Source organism: Alexandromys fortis, unplaced genomic scaffold, assembly GCF_014885135.2.
Source record: "Alexandromys fortis isolate MF-2015 unplaced genomic scaffold, M_Fortis_MF-2015_v1.1 scaffold_28, whole genome shotgun sequence".
Taxonomy (NCBI): domain Eukaryota; kingdom Metazoa; phylum Chordata; class Mammalia; order Rodentia; family Cricetidae; genus Alexandromys; species Alexandromys fortis.
In genome coordinates this window covers 1,295,991-1,313,720 of record NW_026067901.1, presented here as the reverse complement: position 1 = coordinate 1,313,720, position 17,730 = coordinate 1,295,991, and the positions used below count along the sequence as shown (strand labels likewise).

Genomic DNA, 17,730 nt, shown 5'->3' with positions numbered 1-17,730 from the left:
TTTACTGGTTGTTGAATAAAGCTGTTTTGGTAAATGGCTCAGCAGAGTAAGGCTAGGTGGGAAGTCCAAACAAAGATACAGAGAGAAAGAAAAGGCAGCTTCAGGGAGACGCCATGTAGCCAGACGCCAGAGAAGCAAGATGTGAGGTAATAAGCCACAAGCCTCATGGTAAATTATAAACTATAGAAATTAGTTAATTTTATGCTTAGAGCTAGCCAGTAAGAAGCCTAAGACATTGCCCAAATAATGTAACTGATAAACCTCAGAGTGATTATTTCATAGCGAGCAGGACCCAATAGGTAGAGAGAAACCAGTCCAGGGGACTGAAGAGACAGAGAAGAGTGACCCAGCAACAAATTTCTTTATACAGCCCTGGCTGTCCTGAAACACTCTCTATAGATTGGGCCTCACAGAGATCTATTTACTTCTGCTAGGATTTACAAGTGCTGGGATTAAAGGCATGTCCCTCCTCACCCAGTGGATGGAGTACTTTTATGTGTATGTATGTAAAACCATGCTCTGATGGGCAATCAGGAATCACACACACACACACACACACACACACACACACACACAACTAACATGAGGGCCTGTTTGTTGGGGTTTCTGTCCCGCCAGGTCCCCTAGCTGTTTAATCCCAGAGAAAATCACACAAAGGTCTCCATAAGTTATAAACTGATGGGCCCATTAGCTCTGGCTTCTTATTAGCTTTATAACTTATTTGATCCCATTGTTCTAGTATATGTTAGCCACATGGCTCAGTACCTTTTTCAGTGGGGCAGGTCACATCCTGCTTCTTCAGTGTCTTTACAGGACTGCCTTAAGAGCTCCCTTTTTCCAGAATACTTCTGTTCTCATTGTCCCACCTCTTCTTCCTGTCTGATTGTCCCTCCTATACTTCCTGCCTGGCTACTGGCCAATCAGAGTTTATTTAAAACATTTGACAGACTACAGAATTGTCCTGCGCCACGCACATGTACACATGCCCATGTCATTTTCTTCTTTATTGATATTTTCATAGACTATTTTCAAAAATAAAATTTGTTCTCTTCAAGGTCCTATTGTGAAAGAATAAACTTAATAGAGAGGGCTAACATTGACAATAGGTTTCAAAACATAAAAGGCTAAAAACTGAATGATATTTTTAAAAAGGGTACACCTATGGACAAAACTAAAGACCCACCTTGTGTATGTAGCACATCTAGGCTTGGCAGTAGTCCATATTTCCTGCCCATGTCTCTGTCTTTGTGGATATTTACACAGAAATGCAGCAGTGGTGGTTTGAATGGCCCCAACAGCCTTACATGTTTGAATGTTTGGCCTATGGGGAGTGACATTATTAGGAAGCATGTACTTGTTGGAGTTGATGTGGTCTTGTTGAAGGAAGCATGTTACTGTGGAGGCAGGCTTTAAGGTCTCATATGCTCAAGCTACCCTCAGTGTAGGACACAGCCTACTTCCTGTTGCCTGTGGATCAAGATATAGAACTTTCAGCTACTTTTCTAGCACCATGTCTGTCTGCATGTTGCCATGCTTCCCACTATGATGATGATGGATTAAATCTCAGAAACTATAAGCCAGCCTTAATTAAATGTTTTCCTTCATAAGAGTTGTTATGGCCATGGTGTTTCTTCACAGCAATAGAAACCCTAAGACAGCAACTTAGTACAGGTTGAAGTAAATGCTAAGACTTTACAAAGCTGACTCAAAAGGAATTTTAATGTGCTAGGTGTTCCTGAGTGGAAATATTTCCAAATGTTCAGCTGTGTAAAGAAGAGACTGTGAGTGATGGGTTTGTACTGTGTTGCTGGGAAGGGCTCTGAAGACCAGATGGACCAGATCTTTTTTTTATGTCACACATTTATTTACAATTTTATTTAGTAATAAGAGTTCAAGAGTTTAATCCAATTTTCAGATCACATCTCCTAAACAAATTTCATTCTGCTAAAGGGATGAATTAAATATCCTCATTTTTTAAGAATCTGGTGCCTTACAATGAAGAAAGGAGCAGCAAATCCAGATCCAAAGTCCACAGTCATCATAGCCAGTAACCTCCACTTGTTTTCCACTTGTTTTCTACCGAAAATGGCAAATTCTTCCCCTGGCCCTCCTCCTGGTGGCTGTGATGAACCACTGAGGTGGTGAACCTCCGGACACTCTGTCCCAACATGGCACCGAGGTGGAAGGCACAGAGGTGGAAGGCAGAAGAAATGGACCAGAAGATCCTTAAATAACAAGGAAGCACGCCATGTCAGGAAGTGTCCTCCTCAAGGTTACTACTTCCAGATTTCTTTCCTTGAGTGCCTTAGCTATCTAATCTTGCTAATTTTTCTAAATTCAGATTAAACCACATGATATCCCAGCTATAGCTCTAACTAGGTACTTTCTAGTCTTTTTTTTTTTTTAAATTATCCTTGCATTTCTTCCTCTGAAAATCCCAGCAGCCTTTAATTCACCTTGCTACCACCTTTTTATGCTTTCATGGGGGCAAGACTTGACATCTTGCCAATTTCTTTCTCACTCCTGTGACATAATAGGTATGTGGAGAGCTCACGGCTTTCCCTGACACCATGTGTCCTAGCCATCCACTTCCTTACTTCCTGCTCACCACATTCTGACTGCATGAGCATGCCAGTGGGAACCTGGTTTGGAATTGTGACCTCTTCATTCCTTGTTGCTAATCCAGAAAATGCTTCTCAGGTTTCCCCTACATCAGATCTCAGAACAGATTCTTGAGACCAGGGACTTGCCCTTCAGCCTTCTCTCCTGCTGACCTTAGCAGCATGCCAAGCTCTCAGCTTCCCTCTGACCCCACAGTGCCTTCTCAGGCCATGATTTAGGAATTCCTCCCTTTTCTGACCTGAAATGTGTGATTTCTTCCCTTCAACACTCAGCTTCTCCCCTCACTTTGCCTACCCCATGAGGGTGAGGTCATCCACACCCACGTCAAGTCCTTCTCTTTTTGTGGTGCACACCTCTCTCAGGAGTGTCCCAGGCCTCCTCCCAAAGGCATCACAGCCATGATCTAAATTTATCACCACACTGAGTCTCGCTGTATTGGATGATGGCAGACAATTGTTCTTAGGTTCATTTCTACCTTGCATGATTCATGTCCATTTTTTCTCCAAGGGGACATACTTCATATTCAAATCAAGGAAGAAAACATAATAGAAAATATCTCTAGACTAAAAATAAGGAATACTTCTACCAAACGTTACTTATATACGTGTAGATGATATCATGAATCCCATTACTTTGTCTGATCACTTAAAATCAATGAAAAATAAGTAAATATAATATGAAAGCAGTTTTGTGCAGAAAGGGTTCTCTGTAAACTTTATTAAAGACTTTAAAGATGTCTTTATGTGACTTTTTACCTTGTGTGTTTACAATGTGTGTTTGGGACTCCCTTACAGAGAACCCATTAGAATTTGTAGAGAGTAGGCAGCTGCTGTTGGCAATCTGTACTTAAGAAAGATTCTCCACATTTTCCATGACTAAAGTCTGTAGACGAATTTGAACAAATTAGATCGGTTGTTACCAGAGATAAGATTGCCTGGTTTCCCTCCCTAAAGTCAATAATAATCTTAGCGGGTTCACATCCAACTCTAGCTGATAGGGGGAGGGAGGGGTTACGGGACTGTCGTGCTGGAGGAAGATCAACCTGATCTAGCATATATCAACTCCACTGCAAGATCATTACGATTGAGTCTAACAATAATTTCACTCAGCATAGGAGAAAAACCAGGGCAGATAAGAAAAAAAATAGAGACATCCTTCTCCATAAGAGTGAACACAGCCCGGAGTAGCAGATATCCTGTTGTATGTCCCAGAAGCCTGAAATTGGGCTTGGCATACAGCAGGGGCTCAATATTTGCTTCATGTGCTGTTATTTGAGTATCATATAATTTTTAAATGTCACAAAATATTATCCTTCTTTTGAAAATTTCAGCCACTTAAAATGTAGACACCATTCTTCCCTCTTAGAAGGGCTTCATTTGGCCCATAGCCGGCCACCTGCTCAGCTTCGCTAATGTCCTTGCACGTGATGACAACCTGAAACCATCCTCGTAAGCAACGCCACCCAAGAGTTTCTCTGAGCACCAGGCTGACAATAGCATCACTGTGCAGAAGGTCCCTGTGGCTCCTTGGAGGGTCCTGGAGTGTCAAGCACATGATGATTGCCATGAACGCAATGTGTGCTCATGTCAGAAGCCAAGGGGCAGGCTCAGTCATTTTCCTCCATATGGTCCAATGCCTAGCTGAGCCAGGTCCCCCAAGGGGTCTATCCAACCCCACCCCTCTCCCTTGCCAGCATTGTTCTGTCTACCTAAACTGCCCTCTCGACCCTCATACTTCTCTCTTCCTGTGAGAAGTCTTCCCTTTCTTCTGCCTTCGTCCCTAAATCTAATACACCCTACACTCTCTCCAGCCAACTGTCACTGTTCCCTTAGCGTTGCATCTCCTGCAGTAGATGCTGTATTTTAAATGTATTAATAGATTCTGTTCTCTATAATAATTATGTAAATGATCTCCTGCTTCATGACTTAATCAGCTCAATGTCAGAAACAGTGTGCTCTACTCTTAGTGAAGTCCCTGCTAGGAGTCTACAGTGGGATTCAATGAATATCTGTGAAATTTAAATGAACAGCCTAAAATGGCTCAGAAGAGAATCACTTAAAGAATTCGAAAAGCCCTTTGCAAATTCACAAAACAAGAAAATAAGCAGTTTTCATATTTCAGAGTCTCTTCTACAATGAAGCTGTAGCTAACAGGAGAGAAAGAAGACATTGTTTCTTTTATTAAATTGACTTCCTATTCATCCTATAAAAAAAGGTTTTTGAAAAATCAAGTTATTGAAGCTTAATTAACTGTCATAATTGGCTATAAATGAAAGGTTCCCAATTAGCTGTGAATTGAGTGACAGCCAAGGCATCTTGTCAAGACAGACTCCCCGGACCCTAAGAATAGCTAGAAGCAATTAGCCACACGTGTTCCCGAAGCACAACAGAGAAAGTGAACTTAAGCTTAGCTGAACAGGTCGGGAGCAAATCCTCTGTGCTAAGAAGTGGAAACCACCAAAGTATAATCACTAGCTACTTAGAGAGGACCTGGCCATTCACAGGGACTGCTAGAACGTTCTGGCTTCCTCTGAATTCATCTTATCTTCCTTTACCTAATACCAAGTGGTATTAGGTCTCATTCCTTCTGGGACCATCAAGATATCACCAAATAATAGTAAGAGTAGTTCATTGTTTAAGCCCAGACTGGTTGCTAGAAGCCAACTACCTGTAGTAGTAGAAAGAAAGAACCTTTTCCTTGTCTCATGCAGGCACCTTGCCACTTAGCACATCCCTTCTGAGGCCATATGGTGCAGGGTGGTGTACACAGGAGGCACGTCTTTTGCTCACCTCCAGCAGCATGTCATATAATTTAATTAGATTCCGGCACTATCTACTGGAGTTAGAGTCAGATCCCAGAGTTTAAGGGTTCAAGGCTCTGACATATTTCAAATGCTAATTGCTATTTAGGGATTCAGAACTTCTGGCCAACCAGCTATATGTTAGAACTTCTCATGATCCCTGCTTCAGGTGCAGACAGTTTCTAGAATGGCCCACAGAACCTAACAGCTTACTTACATCTATCCATTTATTACAAAGGGATATCGCATTCAGACAGAGATGCCAGTGGTAAGATATGGGGAAATGGGCACTAAGTCTCCGTGTCCTCTTGGGGTATTTGCAGAGGCACCCATGCATAATAAAGCTCAATCAAATCACAGATGATGATCAATAGTTATTCATTAACCCTCAGCTCCTTCAGGTCAGGGAATCTCTAATCAATAGTTGGTTCCCTGGTGGCTTGGTTACTTATCCATTGCTGTGATAAAACACCACCACCAAGGCAACCTTATAAAAGGAAGGGGTAATCTGGCCTTCCAGGAGTTCATCGTCATCATGGCGGGGAAGCCTGGCAGCAGGCAGGCATGGCACCTGGAGCAGAGGCTGAGACGTCATATCCTGCACAGCAAACACAAAGCAAAAAGAATAAACTCGAAATGGCATGCATCTTTAAACTCCCAGAGCCTCTGTCCAGTGACATACATCCGCCAGCAAGGCCACACCTCCTCTGCCTCCCCAAACAGCATCACCAGCTGGGATCCAGTAGCCTATGGGGAGTGTTCCCATTTGAACCACCACACCTGTTTACCATCTGGGACCTTCGCTGTCAGTCACTTCTTTGCTGTACATAAAGATGCTTTTCATTTCCAAACATTCATGTGTGGGGAGCTATGCTCTAGAAAAGGGATATGGAGAGTAAACGGTGACAAAGACCGAAATTATTTCTTGTTATGTCACAGTAGCCGAGATGTGAAAATTCTACTGGGGTGTGGCGTTTCTGACCCAGTTTGCTGGGAGATTTAACAATGAACACTGAATGTGTACTTATGGCTTTTTTTTTTTACTTTTGATTTGTTTGACAGGCATGCTACTGTTTCAGTGGGTGGAGTTATAAAACAAGCAATAAAATGTCCAAAGACAAACAGAGTGAGATCACTAAAAGACTCTGAAAGTTAGCTGAACAACATGATTGGGTAGACTGAGGCCAAGTTACTGAACAGTTACCAGCCGACGTCATCACAAGAAAGCATTTATTGGGAAAGACATTTCAGGTATAATTTCCACTCCATGTAAATAGTTATCTTAGTTGGGGCTTCTATTGCTGTGAAGAGACACCATAACCAAGGAAACTCCTAAAAAAGAAAACATTTAATCAAGTAGCTTACAGTGCAGAGGTTTAGCCCATTATCACCATGGCAGGACATGGTGCCATGCAAGCAGACACGGTGGTGGAGAAAGAGCTGAGAGTTCTACATCTTGATCCACAGCCAACAGGAAGTTAACTATGTCACTGGGTATAACTTGAGCAGAGGAGAACTCAAAGCCCGCCCCCACAGTGACACACTTCCTCCAACAAAGCCACACCTCCTAATAGTGCCACTCCCTTTGGGAGTCATTTTCTTTTAAACCACTACAGTAGTCAAGAGTAAGTTGGCCGGGCGGTGGTGGCGCACGCCTTTAATCCCAGCACTCGGGAGGCAGAGGCAGGCGGATCTCTGTGAGTTCGAGACCAGCCTGGTCTACAGAGCTAGTTCCAGGACAGGCTCCAAAGACACAGAGAAACCCTGTCTCGAAAAAAACAAACAAACAAAAAAAAAGAGTAAGTTGGCCCTTAAAACAACATGCAGCCCTACTGTGGTGTGCAGAGGCAAAGATGCAGGTTGTGAAGTTAGATGATGTGGAGCTCCTTGAAAGATGGGTTCCAGAGTCCTGTGTTAGCTAGATGTCTGGACAAAATGGAATTGGAATGAAGGGCTATAGAGACACTCTGGGGAGAGTTTCATGCAGCTGTAGTAAGCCAGCATCACCCTAAAATTCTGTGAGCAGCAAACTTTGAGTCTTACCTAATAATTCTTCTTTGCCCTTTTCCTTTTATTGAATTTTTTTTCTCACACACTGTATTGGCATTATAGTTCCCTTCCCTCTACTCCTCCCAGTTCCTCTGGGTCTCTCTTCCATCCTCATCTATCCCCTTTCTGTCTTTCACTAGAAAACAAGCAGGCTTCCGTGGGATTATAATAAAACATAATATGATAAAACAAAACCAACACATCAGAATTAGACAAAGCAAACAAACAGATGGAAAAGAACTGAGAAGGCACAAGAAACACAGACCCACCCGTTTGCACTTAGGAATCTCATAAAAACACTAAACTGGAAGCTTATGCAAGGGACCTGTGGGGTAAAAAGAGAGAAGAAAAATATGTAAGTAAAATAAGAATATAAATAAAAATGATGCATTTTTTGTTTTGTGTTGTGTTAAAGAAAGAGTTCTGACATAATTTTATGAGGTAAGGAACCTGCAAAGATGCCACTGAGTTCATTTTCTACTGATCATCTTTGCTGGGCATGCAGCCTACCCTTGAAAGCAGTTTGTTTCCCTAGTAGGAGTCCCTAGGAGGAAACTAAATTTTCATTTGTAGGTGGTTATTAGCTGGAGATAGCTTCTGGACTAGAGATGAGGGCATGTGTCCACTCCTTCCCTCTAGGATCCCGTGCAATACAGACCCATGCAGACCCTGCGCATGCTCCCTCTCTTCTGTGAGGTCATATGTGCATCAATCATGTTTATCTAGAGAGCCTTTTTTGTGCTTGCTTCAGCAGCACATATACTAAGACTGGAAGAATACAGAGAAGATAAGCATGGCCTTTCCACATGGATGGAAACAAGTCTGTAAAGCAATGCATAGTTTCCACAGAAGAGGCAGAAAGAGTGCAAAGCTACAGGGGATGGAGGACACCAAGAAAACAAGGTCCTTTAATAACTATTAAGAAAAGAGTGTGTGCGTAAGAAAAGGGGGAAATGTACTGGATTTCTAAACTGCTTTTTACTTTACTAAAGCTTCATTTCACACCTTTGATTTCAGCATTTGGGAGGCAGAGGCAAGCAGATCTCAATGAGTTCGAGGCCAACCTGGTCTACAAAGTGAGTTCCAGGACATCTAGGACCATTACACAGAGAAACCCTGTCTCGAAAAACAAAGGAACTTCATTTTATTTAATAACTATTCTAAGCTAATATTTGACAAGTCCACTAAGGAGACAAAAATAATTAGCTGGATTGTCATCTTTGATATAGGAACCTAGAATATGTGGGTAGGGAAAAATATTTGGAATATATGTATTATACATATATTATATGTATTTATTTTATAATTGCTATTTTGGTCTGTGCTACTATTTCCTTTTTTTTAATCCAAAAGAAAGTTAACTTTAACCCCCACAAACCCCCACCCCCTGCACCAAAAGGCAAGCATTGTGGTTGATGCTTACAATACAGGCACTCACTCAATGAGAGGCTGGGGCAAGAGAATCATGGGTTCAAGGCTGCATAGTGGCACCCTGTATGAAATGATCACACAGAAAAAAACAAGAATAAAAAATACGGCATTGGAAATAGACAGAAATCAGACAAAGTCAACAAAACATAGAAATACAGAAGGTGAGATATGCTGTGGGCTAAGGGTAATTAGAGAATGGAGCTGAGAAAGGGCCAAGTTGACTTGGAAATTTTTCCTGTAGAGAGGCCACAGGGTGGAGGGAAGGAAGATGGCTCCAATTCCCAGGACAAGAGGATGTCAAGTTCCGGGTGGGAGCAGCAGAGGTCCTTCCCAGGGAGCTATGGGGCGAGCGAGACCACCATAGTAACAGTGTAAGAACCACCTAGGTGAGTAAATTGTTATGATCCAGAACTGGCTGCTAAGTGGGGCGAGCGAGACCACCATAGTAACAGTGTAAGAACCACCTAGGTGAGTAAATTGTTATGATCCAGAACTGGCTGCTAAGTGTCTCCTGAAGTCTGAAGGATATGCAGACACATGCCGCACATGGTAAAGTCCCTCTGTGCCAGTGGGAAGGCATGGGCACAGCACAGAAAACCTGTAAGCAGAGAGCATGCATTTGTGGAGAGACTTTACAAGCATTCCTGTGAAAGGTATTGTTTGGGGGCTAGAGAGATGGCTGTGGTTAAAGTCCCAGCTCTTCTTCCAGAGAACCCTGGTGTAAGAGGTCCTTCTATATTTGTGTTGATTTCATTGGTTGAATAAAGAAGCTGCCTTGGCCTTTTGATAGGGCAGCCCTTAGGTGGGTGGAATAGACAGAACAGAATGCTGGGAAGAAGGGAAGCATGGCAGACGCCATGCTTCTCCTGCCCAAGATGAATGCTGGTTAGACTCATACCAGTAAGCCACAGTCAAGTGGTAATACACATTAATAGAAATGGGTTAATCAAGATGTGAGTTAGCCAGTAAGAGGCTAGAGCTTATGGGCTAGGCAGTGTTTAAATGAATATAGTTTCTGTGTAATTATTTCGGGGATAAGCTAGCTAGGTGGTGGGATGGGGCCCGCCACTATTCCCTATACAGAACCCAAGTTTGGTTTCCAGCATCCACATGGTGGCTAACAAAGATATGTAAATCTTTGTTAATCAGGAAATCACATGACTCCTCTGACCCCCATGGGCACCAGACATGCACGTGGTACACAGACACACATCCCGGTACAGCATACACATTAAAAAAAATTAAGGCTTTGATTCTCATCTAAGTAAAGTAATAACCCAGAGTAACACAATTTGTTTCACATACAATGCTGTGATATAAAAGCCATAGGAAGCCATCAGATTTTATAGACAGTGGGGATGAAGATGACTGTCACCTCAACAGTGGCGTGTGGACAACCAGTGGTGATCAGAAGAGGAAGCTCTCCCAGCCATAGCCAGGGCTGAGTAGAGAGATCCTGTCTCAAAAACCAAGAGGGAAAAAAGAGAAAGGTAGAAAGAAAAGTGCATAAGCCATACACTGGATATAGATAAGGGGGGAGGGCAGAGAAAGAATAAGTGGAGACAAAATTTTTAGGAGATCTTTCTACACCTCTGTATTAATTTCAGACAAGGCAAATTCTGAATAAGAAAAGTTAGGTGTGAAGCCAACATTGAACAAGGACGAGGGGGTCAGTTCATGAAGTCATGAATAATACATAACAACTCATACCTAGTTGCTTAGCGATAGGGTGTTCGCTTAGGCAAAAGAACTGTGACAGAGTTACACAAAGCAAGTGGGTCCACTATTACAGCCAGAGACTTTGGGTGCTTGGCACTGCTCTGTCTAAGACGAGGGAGGAGTGAGAGTGGCTGGGAGGGGCAGGCGCGGCGACTGTGCAATTTAGTCACCAGCAATGTGATGAAGTAGTGGTTTGCTGGTGGGAATGGTGGGCCACCAGGTGGGGGTGTTCTGTGGTGGCACGGTGCAGAGGTGGAGGTGTGCCGTGGCTCCTGTCTCCAAAAGAGGGCTCGTTAACGTGGTTCTGGTTCCACTGTACCACAGCAGAGTCACCACACTGTTCATGGGAAACAGGGCACACCAACCAACTCCTCCTCTGGGGACAGTGGGTCTGTCAGATTCCGGCCAGCTTTCTCTACTGGGCCAGCTGCCTGTGAGGACTACAGAGACCTGTCAGTGTCCAAGGTGGGTCCAGTCCTCTGACGGTCACAAACACCGTCCTTTATTTGGTTTGTCTGAACGTGACAATTTATTCTTTGCTTCAGCTGTCCTTGTGGGAGGAGGTGGGCACTAAAGACATCTTATTGACATGACTCCACCAAGAACTCTTAAAAGTCAAGAGTAAGAAAATGAACAACACAATTAAAATGTAGGCAGACTTTAGCAGTGGGCCCAAGAGGATATTCAGATGAAAAACAATCACATGAACGGAGATGCTATGTGATTTGCCACTAAGGAAATGCAAATCAAATCAACAGCACGCTCCTACAGTGCTTCTATGAGAATGGCCAGTACAAACCCATTCCTCCACACTAGAGATAAGAGCAGCCCCTTCATCCATTGTGGGCGGACTAAACGTTTGGCAGCGTCCAACAAACACACCCGCACTTTACAACAATCATGCTTTTGTGCTTACTCAAAGGACTTGGAAATTTATGCCCACCCATGGATGCGGATAGCAGTTTTATTCATGATCCAGAACCTGGAAGCAACCAGAGGTAGATTGCGGCCTGTCCAGGGAATGGGATTTTATTCAGCAAATTGTTCTCTGACCTACACACAAATAAATAAACCAATGCAAATTTTAAAAAAGCTATCGTGGATTGAGATGTACATTTCATTTAACAAAATAAGAATTTTCGTGTCTAACAACAAGCACTTACTTTCTTCAGAAACACAGAAAATTGCTCTAAGTGAGCAAGGTTTCAACTTTGCATCTCACCATCTCCATATGCAGGCAGTTCCTCCAGTCTCTTAATTACCAAGAGGTTCATCAGATTTTTATGTTACTCGTCTAACTGCCTATATCCTAGAAATAGCATTTTAGATACACTGTTTGTCCTTACGCTGTGGCTGTTGGGCAAATAACCTGAGTTCAGCTTGCTCTGGCAGACGCTGCAATGAATGAGCAAGGTTAGTGCTGACACCTACTGGTAGGAGAGGGGATGAGCAGGACAACCCAGTTGCTGGTGGGACCCCGTGTAGCATTTGAGATCGACCTGGAAGTTTCTAAAAATAAAGGATAAATGAATGTCAAGAGAGTGGTCTAAATTTTCACCAACGAGCTTTCCTGGGTGCTCTAGTATCTTTAGCAAACCCTAACGTTTTGTCTTGCATTGTTTCTCCCCTGTGGCACCTTACAATACCCTGCAGGGCTTCAGAACTGTTTCTCAGGGGTGGCAGCGGGGGTGGGGGGATGGGGGCGCTGGAGGGGGTGGAGGATGGAAGTACGGAAAGCTTTCTTTACCTTGCTCTTCTTGCCCCAGCACATCGGCCTAGATTCTAAACTGGCTATCTTTCCGCCATCTTCATTTTTCCTCTAGAGATATTTTCCAGCACAACGCGGGTCATAGCTGTTGCATTATGTCACGCTGTCTATTTTAAAAGCCGTGTATCATGTGAGGTGCCACACTTCATCACCTCACAGTTACTCAGGTGTCCCGTGAATAGCTGTAACCTCGAGTGGTGGGAAGCGACCCAGAATGCAATCGCAATCAAGTGGAAACACGCACAGCCTAGTTAAGGGCTCAGAGGGATGCAATTGTTAGTCAGGAATTTCTTTAAAACTCGAAAAAAAAAGTCAGTATCTGACATTATTCATCCTTGTCAACTCAAAAGGGGTTTGGGCAGGTCTAGAAGGCTAGACTAGAACTCAGGAATTTTGATATACAAAATCACGTACCCCCACCTCTGCTAGCCCTCTCCCAACACCCCAGGTAATGGCCCTACCTGGTTTTCCAGTTGTCTTCCTGTGTTCCTGCTCCTCACCCACCGGACCTTCTCCACCTGATGGATTATGCGTCCAAGAACAATATTCTTGTTTCTAAGAACTGGGAGGGGCTGGCTACACTTTTGCCAAAATAAAGAACTTCCTAAGCAGGTGTGCTGCCTCATGGCTCTAGTCTTAGAACTTGGGAGACTGAGGTAGGTGGATGGCCGTGGGTTCAAGGCCAACCTTGGCAACACGGTGAGCACTTGGCTAGCCAAGGCTGCGAACAGAAGCCAGGATACATGAAAAGAGAAATGAAGGTAAAAAGAAATTCAAATTGGCCACAAATTTAAGTGTAAAATGCAAAGGATAAAAAGCAACTGTATACTCTTTTCCTTTGTTTTCAGCGGAGCTCAAATGAATCAGTTCATCACATTGTAAGTTTCTGCATTTTTCTAAGTAGTTTGAGTGCTTACAGTGGGAGCCAGCTGTGAACAGAGGTTATAGGAGCTGAACACGCTCGCGGGTTTCGGTCCTTCAGGGTAGGAGCATGGAAACCCTTTTGTCAAAGCACTTACGCACAACTGCTTTTCTAGGTCGGCATTTCCAGAACCCACCATTCAGGGTAACACCTTTCACAGGGACCACGTTACTACGGTCATTGAAACAAACACCTTTACTTAGTGTGACAGCCCAGTGTTGCGGTCTGCTGAGCTCTTTCTGCTGTGGCTACACACTGTTGTAGCGAAGGCTTAAACACGGGGATATATAAACACGGGGGGGGGGGGGGGGGGGGGGACAGATATTGAGTGCCCAGGATCGAAGCCGTGCTTCTCCAGCGTTAGGACCTGAGTCTGCCTGTTGTTTATTTCGGCCTCAGTGACTGTTCCCTTAGCTGATAAGCTGCACTTGAGGGTACTGCTAAAGATACTTAGCTGCTCTTCTGTTGCTGTGAAGAGATCATGACCAACGCAGCTCTTATTAAAGAAACCATTTATTGGGGCTTGTTTACAGTCTAGAGATGTAGTCTGCTATTATCATGGTGGGAAGCTTGGAGCTGGAGCAGTAACAGTTACACCCTGATTGGGGAACCTGGGCCCAGCATGGCTTTTGAAATCTCAAAGCCAACCCCAGTGACAGACACACTTCCTCCGACAAGTACACACCTATTCCAACAAAGTCATGCCTCTTAATCCTTCTAATCCTACCAAATAGTTCCATTACCTAGTGACTGAGTATTCAAATACATGAGCCTATGGGAGCCGTTCTTATCCAAACCACCACAAATACCTAACCTATCCTTGGCATTTCTCACGGTCTCAGCTACCACAAGCTGCAGCCTTAAGTACAATAAGTTACTCAGAAAATTCCGTCTGATCATCCAAGAAGTACCTCGGTTGTTGACTGGCCTTGCTCTTTTTGCTGGTGTCAATTAGGAAGCACCAGTTTTAGAAGATGCTTGATGGACTGATACAATCTCATTAATAGTGGGATATTTAGGGTTCTTAACATTCCAGAAAATCCCCTTCTGGAATTATCATTTCCTTCTCTTCCCTCCCTCCCACTCCCCTGCCCTACCCTGTTTTCTTTCCCCTCTTTCTTCCCATCTCCTCCTCCCTCCTCCTTCCTTCCTTTTGTCGTGTTTAGTTTGTTTCATTAGCTTGTGTTGGGGGTGGAATCCGCCGTCTTATGCACATAGACAAGCCTCTTTCGCCGAGTCACAGTACCCCATGCCCTGGATTCCCCGTGTGGGATCTATGCCATCTGTGAACTGCTGCTTCTCCTTTCCGGTCCCTGTACCCTTTACTGCTTTGCCTGTCCCAGTGCATTCCCTAGAACCCCAGTACAATGCCGAGAAGAAAACGGAGCTGCGAAGTCCTTGTCTTTGCTTATGGACAGTGTGGGGAAGCTTCTAGTTTCTCACTGTTGACCTTGATGTTTGCTGTAGTGTTTTTTAACAACATTTTATTCTTTGAGGGTTTCTGTAAGAAATACATTGTAAATGTATTTTTAATATATTGACTCGTTTCCTTAAGTTACTCCCATAACTACCTTTCCACTGTATCTGTGGTTGATACTGTTTATCAAGATGAGGAAGTTCCTGCTATTATTAACAGTGTTTAACATTTTTATTTTAAAAATTATTTATATGTTATATCAATCATGTGAATGAGTGTTTTGCCTGCCTGTTATGTCTATCAGCTGTGTGCCTGGTATCCATAGAAGCCAGAAGAGAGGGTAATATCCAACAGGACTAGAGTTACCAATGGTTATGAGCCACCATGTGGGTGCTAGGATCAAACTCGGGTCTTCTGGAAGAGCAGTCAGTACTCCTAACTGCTGAGCCATCTTTCAAGCCCCCAGTTTACTGACAATTTTCTTGCAGATGTGAATTTGTCAAACACATTTCTTGTGTTTATGACCATGTGGTCCTTTTTCTCTTTAGTCTGGGATTAGCCTGCTGCTGGTGGGGACCGTGACCCCGCCTTGGGCAACTGAGACGGCCTCTCTGAGATTCTGCTGAGGTGCAGAACCCATCACACATCGTCTCATTTGCTTTGCTAATAGTTTAAGGATTTTCACACCTCTGCGTCTGAGAACCAGTAACCTTTAGCTTTCGTCCTTGTGGCATCCTTATGTAGGTTGGGAATAATCTCCCCACCCCACTTTCAATTATTCTGAAGTGGATATAACTGTTCACGCTTTCCTTTGAAAGTGTTAGCTAGTGTGGCATGCAGTTTCCTCTTCATTTCCTTTCATCTGTGTATGATTTTAGTATGGCAACTGAGTTTCTTGTAGACCACATATAGTGTGACAGGTTGCCCTGTTCTATTTGAGAATCCTGTGCATGCATAGAACATGTTTTTGCTCAAGTCCACCCTTTTTTACTCCACTCTGATTTCTCCCCTACCCCCTCCACCACCATTTCCTTGCAGATGCACGTGCTCCTTTCCCCCTCCCCTTGCCAGTATTTTAATGGGTATGGTCAGAACACTCTCAGCCCAGATCACTGTTGACAAACCCGAGTCCGCATTTACCATCTTCGTTACTGTTTTTGGCTGGTTGCCCATATTTTATTCCTACTTTTAACTTTCACTTCATTGATTGTGGATTTAAAATGCTTTTATTGTTAGTGGTTTTGTTTTTTGTTTTTTCCCCCCTTTGGAAACATAGCCTCAAAGTGACCTAGAACTTGCCACATAGATTATGTTAGGCAGAAGCCGCCACAATACTCCTGCCTCTTTCTCTGAGAGCTGGAATTACCAGTCTGCACTACCACACCCTGTATTGGTTTAACCGAACATTTTACATACATGTATTTTCTCTCCTTTCTTAGCATATCATTTTAGGCATGTTGTCCATACACCCTTTAAATGTGTGCTCTGGAGTGCACAATATACATTTCCAAGTAAGCAAGTCCATTTTTAAATAAGACAGTACCACATCATGATATTTGATGACCTCATAATAACCAAGGGATACTAATTCCTCTTCTGTCCTTCAATCACTTATGCATAAGCATTCTTGTCAGGAGCCATTTTCCCAAAGAGTATAGCAGGGACCATTGTCCTGGGGATGTTTGCAGAGAGCCCCACACCCCAACTGTATTGAGAGCTATCTGTTAGCGGAACCCGCCCCACATTCCAACTATGTAGAGAACTGTTTATGGTTGGAATCACAAAAGGAACGATTCCACTTGCATAGAGAACACTAGGTGTGTGGACTCGTGACCTCCTGACCGACGACTCATGACCATTACTGTCCCAGCAAGATCCCTTCCTGCCCTTGCCATGCCCCTGCCCCCATCCCAAGCCAAATTCTTCATCCAAGGGCTATATAAGCTGCTGCCATTACACTAATAAATGGAGACCTTGACAAGAACTCTGCTTGGTCTCCTTCCTCTTTCACGCCCATTTCTTTTCAGATAGTGCCTCTTGGGGACCCTGGAATAACTTACCCGCCAGGCGGGGTACACATTCTGTAGCTATAAGTATATATATTTGATATACACATAGTCAAATATGTATTTGTTACAATTTCAAATAGTTATCTGTTAAAACAATTAAAAATAGTAAAATAAATTTTTAAAGGGTAAAATAAAAAAACTAGTTTTGGGTTTGCACTCACTTCACCCTTGCTCATGGTCTTCCTTTCCATATCTATACATTTCTAACATATTTCTTTTTCTTCTCTCCCAACACCTCCCCCAATATGGGAGATCCCAGGCTAGCCTCCAACTTGCTGACATTACTGGGGATGACCTTGAGTTTCTGACCCCTCCATCTTCACTTCCCAAGTGCTGCTCCTGCAGTCATACAGCACCTATACGCACAGGTGATGTGGGGACTGAACCTAGGGCTTCTTGCAGACAAGGTGACACTTCACCAGCTGAACTATGTCCCTGGCTTCCAAAGAACTTCATAGAATATTTCTCGAATCAGGTGCTGATGTGAGAGTGATTTCTTACTAATAAAGAAACTGCCTAGGCCCATTTGATAGGCCAACCCTTAGGTAGGCGGAGAAAACAGAACAGGATGCTGGGAGAAAGAAGCTGAGTCAGAGAGTCGCCATGATTCTCCCACTCCATACAGATGCAGGTTAAGATCTTCTCTGGTAAGCCACCTCGTGGGCTACACAGATTATTAGAAATGGGTTAGATTAATATGTAAGAGCTAGCCAATAAGAGGCTACAGATAATGGGCCAGGCAGTGTTTAAAAGAATACAGTTTCTGTGTAATTATTTCGGGGCATAAGCTAGAGATAGCTGGCGGCCGGGAGCTGGGGCGGCAGGGAAGCGGCCCGCAGCTCCTCACAACAAGGTGCACACATCCTTGATTTTTGTTTGCTCATGAGGCCTTCGTTTCTTGCTGCTTTCTTAAGAGATAATTTTGGATGTTAC

At 43.6% G+C, this 17,730-nt stretch overlaps 1 non-coding gene and 1 pseudogene across 1 annotated transcript; one reads left to right on the top strand and one right to left on the bottom strand.

Annotated features, from left to right (window-relative positions):
- Positions 1-1,967: 1,967 nt before the first annotated feature.
- Positions 1,968-2,170, bottom strand: LOC126491966 (cytochrome c oxidase subunit 7C, mitochondrial-like; annotated as a pseudogene).
- Positions 2,171-8,209: 6,039 nt separating this feature from the next.
- On the top strand, positions 8,210-8,315 carry LOC126494166 (U6 spliceosomal RNA). The gene has a single exon (XR_007589961.1). It is a non-coding gene; the product is annotated as a U6 spliceosomal RNA (small nuclear RNA).
- The last annotated feature ends 9,415 nt before the right edge of the window (positions 8,316-17,730 follow it).